The sequence below is a fragment of the Danio rerio genome, chromosome 9, assembly GCF_052040795.2.
Source record: "Danio rerio strain M-AB ecotype USA chromosome 9, GRCz13ab, whole genome shotgun sequence".
NCBI classification, from domain to species: Eukaryota; Metazoa; Chordata; class Actinopteri; order Cypriniformes; family Danionidae; genus Danio; species Danio rerio.
Window position 1 is genome coordinate 7,672,715 of NC_141029.1, and position 6,780 is coordinate 7,679,494.

Sequence of the window (6,780 nt, forward strand, 5' to 3'; positions counted from 1 at the left end):
AAAGTAAAACCTTGGTTGTTTCCCAACTCTAAGAATGCAGAGAATGGACTTGCGTTCTTGTGGAGACCATCTTGCCAAGTCAAATCGATAGAACAAACTCAGGAGATCGCCAGAACAGAAGAAATTCTTGCCTAGTTCTTCCTAATGGTCACATGAATTTCAAGCATTTGTAATCAAAATTATTTAAATATTACAGCATTTATACAACGATTTATCGTTCACCCCTTTCACAATATATACTATGCATAACGACTTTACAAATATACGTTTCGCAATACAAATAAAACTAATTTCAATATGAATTTCAGCAAATAAACATCCTTAATGTGTTTATGTCTTTATTATGATATTAAGATTCACCGTTTCATTCAGGGAAACTTCTGAGACAAATAAGTTATATCTCTGAGTTTTCATAATAAACCTATATATAATGCTGCGCTTCCCACCTCCAGTCACAATGACTTCTGGGACTTCTAGAGTCTGCATCAATGTGTCCTCGATATCAAAAATACATGTAGGAACTTTTGCAAATCCTCGTTACTTGCGCTCTTGTACTTTGGCAGTTGATGAGAACGTTACACGAGGACGCAAGATTGCTGAAGAACGCATATTGAGAAACAGCCCATATGATGGTGAAAATGACACTTTCTTCTTCTTTCTGTTTAACGATGGTCGATTACAAACTTTTTGGTGCTTTACTGCGACCTCTGGTCGGTGACATCGTCAACCAATTAGGCAACCCAGGCTCATTCTAAAAACCTAGTCCCATGGATGTCTCTGGAGAATGTGAAATACGTCCTAGGAGGTACATATTTTTGCAGTTTTTGTTTCTGCGAATCCATGAGAGGCCGCTGTGTGTGTATTTTCATATCTCAAATGTCTCTCGCGAGTGCCGTTCGCACCCGCACTGTTCTCGATTGACTGGCCGCCGACCAATCGATCGACCCACCCTCCTCCTTTCCTAAACCCAACCAATTTTATCGATTGACCCACCCACCCACTTACTTGCCTAAACCCAAACAACGATTCACAAAAGCTGTCCAGAAAAAGAAAAGCCCTCGTCTGATTTTTAAGACATTTTCAGATTTCACCACAGTCTCACCCTGTTATTCACTTGTTCATTTTACTTTTTGGATTCTGTTTTGGTCTTACCTGATTTCTGGAACCACTCTTCCCTGGACTCGAACCCCTTCGTCATCATGGTGAACTCCTCTCTGGTGTCTCAAATTTGCTGATGTACACGACAAGCTAACTGGACAAACTGGTTGTAGCGGGAAAGCCCTCCACACACAGGTAAGTGGTCAGCTGGTAAGCACAAAAAGAAACGGCGTCATACTGCCCCGTAGCATTCGTCCCTCCAGCTACATAATTCATTGTCTCCAGTAACATCCACAGGACTATGTTTTCAGAATGAGCCTTTGTTGCAATTAGGCTAACACGAGTAACTTGCATTATGGAATGATGACTGAGAGAGACGAGTTATTTCTGAAGCAGTCCTCGAGACCATACCTCGAGAAGTACATGTTAAGATGCAATAACTTAATTTCTGATGCTGTGCTTAAAAATACTTTAGTAATTTATAGTAAGTACTACTACAAATTACTACATTATAGTATAATTCATTAATGAAGAGGTGTAAATATTTATACAACATAATGCTTATTCCTAAATATTTTGCTTTACTATAATTTACTACCGTATTTTAAATGTGTAACACCTGATTTTATTGGATTTTTCTTTGTGCTGTTGTATACTATCATTTGTTTCTGTTTAGTACAGCATATTAAGTTGCTTCAATTTAAAAATAAAAATTGCCAAAATAGCTTGGATGTGCTACATTTCGCGGAGAGTAGCTTTTAGTGTAGTGATCAGCTGTTTTCATTCTGCTGGCCTTATTTACTGTTGGGTACTAAGTTACCAATACTATGGTTAACCACTCTTAACAACTTAATAGAAATTCACCAAATTCGCATTTGGGATTTTAAAAAAATTTATTTTTTATTTTTTTGCAAACTTATAAAATATTCACTTCACATATCTGGCTTATGTCTCCTAGCCCATAGCCTAGGGGTGGCCAAACTCAGTCCTGCCTAGTTTAGCTCCAACTTCCTTCAACACACTTGGCTGGAAGTTTTAATATACCTAGCAGGAGCTTGGCTAGCTGGTTCAGGTGTGTTTAATTGGGGTTGGAAGTAAAATATGCTGCACACTGGCCCTCCATGACAGGGTTTGGGCACCCCTGCCATTGACTATCCATTCGGTCTATGTCAGGATTGTCCAAACTCAGTCCTGGAGGGCTGGTGTCCTGCAGATTTTAGCTCCAACTTGCTTCAGCGAACCTGCATAGCCTAGCAAAGCCTAGCACATGTGTGCAAATTCCATCCTGGAGGGCTGGTGTCCTGCATGGTTTAGCTCCAACGCACTTGCCTGGAAGTTTTAGTATACCTAGAAGGAGCTTGATTAGCTGGTTCAGGTGTGTTAAATTGGGGTGTAAGTAAAATATGCTGGACACCAATCCTCCAGGACCAAGTTTGGGCACCTGTGCCATTGACCATCTATTACAGGGGTGTCCAAACTCGGTCCTGGAGGGCCAGTGTCCTGCATAGTTTAGCTCTTACTTCCTTCAACACACTTGCCTGCAAGTTTTAGTATACATAAAAGGAGATTGATTAGGTGGTTCAGGTGTGTTTAATTGGGGTTGGAAGTAAAATAAGCTGGACATTGGTCCTCCAGAACTGAGTTTGGGCTCCCCTGGCCTAGCAAGAGCTTGATTAGCTAGCCCAGGTGTGTCTGATTGGAGTTGGAACTAAACTTTGCAGGAAGTCGGCCCTACAGGACCAAATTTGGGCACCCCTGCCATTTACTATCTATTCAGACTATGTCAGCATTTCCCAAACTCTATCCTGGAAGGCCGATGTCCTGCAGATTTTAGCTCCAACTTGCTTCAACACACCTGCATGGATGTTTTTAGAAAGCCTAGCACAGGGGTGTCCAAATTCTGTCCTGGAGGGCTGATGTCCTGCATGGTCCTCCAGGACTGAGTTTGGGCATCCCTGGCTTAGCAAGAGCTTGATTAGCTAGCCCAAGTGTGTCTGATTAGGGTTGGAACTAAACTTTGCAGGACACCGGCCCTCCAGGACCAAATATATATATATATATATATATATATATATATATATATATATATATATATATATATATATATATATATATATATATATATTTATTTTATTTTATTTTTTTTTGGTGACTGCCACTCAGAATGTATGAGTACTAAAAAAAGTGTTGGACTGTAAAATTTAACTGCTGCAACTTTGTTATTAATCTAATGTAATTACTCCAGATGTCCCAGTCCAATGAAAAACAGTAATTTAAATATGCTGATGGTTTTTTATTAGCATGTTGTGTTTTAATGTAACTGTTAATTAATATGTTTATCTTTTATTAGTTATGAATAACAATATTATGGATAACATTTGATTTTTGGATATCCCTAAGTGACATCTCACACCCCCTATGCCCACATAACCTCCCCATCGACCACCACTTTGTGAACAACTGGTGCAGAGAATAAACAGATTTAGCCATTTATGGTAGACAACAATAGAGTTCAACACACATATGATTTTAAACACACAACTGGAAAGGCCTGAGAAAGATAGATGGGCATTAAGAGAACAGAAAAGGAATGGAAACATTAATTAATTAAAATGTGCTATGATGGATAAAACCAGTTGTGTAAAACTTACCAGACTTGTACCCCAAATGGTCAGGGGGGAAAGTGAGTTTTATTGAAAGAGTGACAGCAGTATTTTCCTCACCCATTCAATTACTCCCTTTAACTCCCTGTTCCAAATGAGGACACACCAACCCCCAAACCTAAAATACTTTGATATTTACAGACATAAATAATTAACAAAAATAAATCAACACCAAACCCCACGTCTGTTCAATTTGCTTTTGAAATGGGCACAAAACCACTAGCCCCTTTCCGGCAAATATTTGCAGAGCTAATTTCGAAGACTTGGGTCTGTTTCCTTTCCTTCATTTAAAGAGAAAGCGAACAGAGTTGGAGTGTGGTGGATATATCTGTTCTTAAGGTGCTGACCGCTGGCTGCCTCCACACAGTCATGGCTTGTGTAAGTGGAGCGTCTTCTGTCAGTGCTGGAGAATAGAGCTGCTCCTGTGTAACCATCTTCCAGCTCATACGCTCACGTCTCTACCAGCTTCGTCTTCAGTTAGAACAGTGTAGCCCTCATGTAGGTCCCACCACTGCTTATTACCTCAGCATGGGACAGCACACACTGTAGCTGTGATACGAAAAAGAGCCATTGAGCAATAGATGAATGTAAAAATACATCATTTGAAAGTCTATAAACTGTATTTGCATAATATCAACACATGACCAGGATGATATTTTTTATTGCAGTTTAAACTATATATATATATATATATATATATATATATATATATATATATATATATATATATATATATATATATATATATATATATATTTTTTTTTTTTTTTTTTTTGCCCCCTTCGAATTTTTTTCTTCGTTTTAAAATATTGTCCAAATGATGTTTAACAGAGCAAGGAAATTTTCACAGTATGTCTGATAATATATTTTCTTCTAGAGAAGGTCTTATTTGGTTTATTTCGGCTAGAATAAAAGCAGTTTTAGATTTTTTAAACACTATTTTAGGGACAAAATTATTAGCCCCTTTAAGCTATATTTTTTCTTGATAGTCTACAGAACAAACCATTGTTATACAATAACTTGCCTAATTACCCTTACCTGTCTAGTTAACCTAATTAACCCAGTTAAGTCTTTAAATGTAACTTTAAGCTGTATAGAAGTGTCTAGAAAAATATCAAGTAAAATATTATTTAAAGTCATCGTGGTAAAGATAAAATAAATCCATTATTAAAATGAGTTATTAAAAATATTATGTTTAGAATTGTGTTGAAAGAAATCTTCTCTCCATTAAACATAAATTGGAGAAAAAATAAATAAGAGGTCTAATAATTCAGGGGGGCTAATAATTCTGACTTCAACTGTGTATATATATATATATATATATATATATATATATATATATATATATATATATATATATAATATATATATATATATATATATGTATATATATATATATATATATATATATATATATATATATATATATATATAATATATATATATGTATATATATATATATATATATATATATATATATATATATATATATATATATATATATATATATATATATATGTTAGATTTAATGATGGTTATATAAAGTGAAGTACATTCATACAACTGCTGTAATGTTCTAAGGTTTATATAAATCAGATTAACAGTGCAACAGGAAACTATTCACTTCATTTTTCCCACATTATTTATGTTACAGCCTTATTCCAAAATGGATTAAATTCATTTATTTCTGCTAATTTCTACACACAATAGCCATAATGAAAATGTTTCAGCAGCTTAATTGGAGTTCACCTGTGTTAAATTTAGTTGATTGGACACACACCTCTCTAGATAAGGTCCCAGGGTTGATAGTGCATGTCAAAGCACAAACCAAGCATGAAGACAAAGGAATTGTCTGTAGACCTCAGAGACCGGATTGTCTCGAGGCACAAGTCTGGAGAAGGTTACAGATAAATCTCTGCTGATCTGAAAGTTTAAATGAGCACAGTGGCCTCCATTGTTCGTAAGTGGAAGATGTTTGAAACCACCAGGACTCTTCCTAGAGCTGGCCGGCCATCTAAGCTGAGTGATCGGGGTAGAAAGGTCTTAATCTGGGAGGTGATCAATAACCCGATGGTTACTCTGTTTGAGCTCCAGCGTTCTTCTATGGAGAGAGGAGAACCTTACAGAAGGACAACCATCTGTACAGCAATCAACCAATCCGGCCTGTATGGTAGAGTGGCCAGACAGAAGCCACTCCCCGCCTGCATTTTGCCAAAAGGCATCTGAAGACCTCTCAGACCATAAGCAACAAAATGCTCTGGTCTGATGAGACTAAAATTGAACTCTTTGGAGTGAATGCGAGGTGTTACAGTTGAAAAAAACCAGGCACCGCTCATCACCAGGCTAATACCATGCTGTGTGGATGTTTTTCAGCAGCAGGAATTGAAAGACTAGTCAGGATAGAAGGAAAGATGAATGCAGCAATGTACCTGGGCCTCCCTAAATGAAAACCTGCTTCAGAGTGCTCGTGACCTCAGACTGGGGCGACGGTTCATCTTCCAGCAGGACAATCACCCAAAGCACACCCCCAAAATATCAATGGAGTGGCTTCCCAACAACTCGGTGGATGTGCTAGAGTGGCCCAGCCCAAGCCCAGACCTAAATCCAATTGAACATCTATGGAGAGATCTGAAAATGGCTGTACACCGTCGCTTCCCATCCAACCTGATAGAGCTTGAGAGGTACTGCAAAGAGGAATGGGCAAAAAATCCCTAAGAAAGGTGTGCCAAGCTTGTGGCATCATATTCAAAAAGCCTTGAGGCTGTAATTGCTGCCAAAGGTGCATCAGTATTGAGCAAAGGCTGTGAATACTGATGTACATGGGGTTTTTCAGGTTTTTCATTTATATAAAAAGTGTTTTTTTTATGTCATTATAGGGTATTGTGTGCAGAATTTTGAGAAATTAAATTAACTGAATCCATTTTAGAGTAGGTCTGTAGCATAAAAAATGTGCAGCGCTAGGAATACTTTCCAGATGCACTGTATATATGCAAACATGAAATGCTATTATTGAGTAATG